A 2,222-nucleotide genomic window follows, 5' to 3' on the forward strand; every position below is an offset into this window, starting at 1 on the left:
TTCTGCTTTTCTTCCACCCCCCCCCAATGAATTATCAGCTGCGCTGTCCCCACATCATGTCCCTGCATGCGCTCCTCTGCTCATCCTTCTATGAGTTGCGGGCCGCCGGCACTAGAAATCTGTACTGTACTACAAATAACGTTGCGCGGGCTGCAAAAATAAACAAAATAAACTTTAACTCACCTTCCGACGTTTCCCGTTAACGGCCTCACGGTCCCTCCACTGCGGCCCGGGGGATGGGAAGGTTGCAGTGCGCTCAGCCTATCACCGGCCGCAGCGATGTCCCGCCCCGGCCGATGTCCCGCCCCGGCCGATGTCCCGCCCCGGCCGATGATAGGCTGGCGGCTCTGTGACTTTCCGGTCCCAAGGAAACAGCAAGAGGACCGCAGCGCAGGACAGTGAAGATGGCAGCAGAGCAACGGGGGAACATAGGCAGGTTAGTTAAAGTTTATTTTGTTTATTTTTGCAGCCCGGGAAACGTTATTTGTAGTACAGTACAGATTTCTAGCGCCGGCGGCCCGCAACTCATAGGAGGATGAGCAGAGGAGCGCATGCAGGGACATGATGTGGGGACAGCGCAGCTGATAATTCATTGGGCGGGGGGTGTTGGAAGAAAAGCGGCACTCAGGACACATGGGGGGGGGATACCGTTAAATACTGAGGAACCGCCATCACTACAAAAATACCCAATGGACATATGTCTTTTTTCAGTCTTATAAACCATGTAACAACAGTATATATTAAGCCTTGAGTTAGGACAGGATTTAGATGGGGTATATGTCATTTCATTTGTGCATCTCACTTTACAGCCCAAATTAACATTCAAGATGGTGAACAGTTCAGCAAACTACACAGGGTGTCGGACTCTACCCTCTATTCTCTTCACCCCGATCTTCCTGACCTTCATCTACTTCATTGGGTTTGTGATGAATTGTATCAGTTTGTGGATACTCTGGTTTCGGGTAAAACAATGGAACCCGACTGTAATTCTCCAGTTCAATTTGGCCACTGCCGATGCCCTGATCGCCCCGGCTGCTCCTCTGATCATCGTCTACTCCTGGACCGACCACTGGACCTTCGGAACCTTCTGCTGCCAGTTCATAGCTTTCCTTCTTGGTACCCATGTATATGGAAGTATGTATTTTCTTACACTAATCAGTTTTCACAGGTATTTTACAATTGTACACAGCGATAAAAGAAAGACATTGACCACAACGCCATTTATCACAAAACTTTGCATCATTACCTGGGGCTTTCTCCTCGCACAAGGAATTCCAATATTCTTCGTTCTACAAACTTCCCAAGTCGATGGACTCACGAAATGTCTTAATCTCCATCAATCTGATCAAGCGGTTTCATTTTTCATTCTGAATTGGATCATCCTCTTCTCAGGTCTCCTCATTCCTTTTACCATAACCTTGGTCTGTTACAGTCTCCTGAGTCGATATATTCTTAAGGTGAAGCCAATGAATGTAGCCACGAATGTCATTGTCTCCAAATCTGTGAAAACCATATTTGCCTCCATAATCATAATGATAATCTGCTTCATTCCGGTGCATATCACCAAAACCATAGCGGTAACTATCACCTTGTTTTTCCCATCTATGTGTTCTTTACTGAAAAATGTTGAAGTGGCCCTTTACTTCACAAGCCTCCTATTTGCGACCAATTGCTGTTTGGATCCTATTGTATATTGTTTTGCTTCGGAAAGGTTTAGGCAAGCATTTACAAGCTGGTGTTGTTTTCTTCGCAGACAATAATAATCACAATGGACAATGCCCAAAGTAACCAAGTAGAGTCCACTTCGGAACAACACTAGAGTATTATTTAAGAAAAGTTTGATTAAAGGAGTACTCCGCCCCTAGACATCTTATCCCCTATCCAAAGGATAGGGGATAAGATGTCAGATCGCCGTGGTCCCGCTGCTGGGGACCCCGGGATCGCCGCTGCGGCCCCGCGCTATCATTACTGCACAGAGAGAGTTCACTCTGTGCATAATGATGGGCAATACAGGGGCCGGAGCATCGTTACGTCACGTTTGTACATCATGGCCCGCCCCTTTCAATACAAGTCTATGGGAGGGGCGTGGCGGTCGTCACGCCCCCTCTCATAGACTTGCATTAAGGGGACTGGTCGTGATGTCACGAGCTGCTCTGTCTCCAGTATCACATGCTGCTCTGTCTCCAGTATCGCCCGTCATTACGCACAGAGCGAACTCGCTC

The 2,222-nt window shown here is 47.9% G+C and overlaps 1 pseudogene; it reads left to right on the top strand.

Annotated features, from left to right (window-relative positions):
- The first annotated feature begins 827 nt into the window (after positions 1–827).
- LOC130290479 (P2Y purinoceptor 4-like) lies at positions 828–1,819 on the top strand (annotated as a pseudogene).
- Positions 1,820–2,222: the final 403 nt, after the last annotated feature.

This window comes from Hyla sarda, chromosome 9 (assembly GCF_029499605.1).
Source record: "Hyla sarda isolate aHylSar1 chromosome 9, aHylSar1.hap1, whole genome shotgun sequence".
Lineage (NCBI taxonomy): Eukaryota > Metazoa > Chordata > Amphibia > Anura > Hylidae > Hyla > Hyla sarda.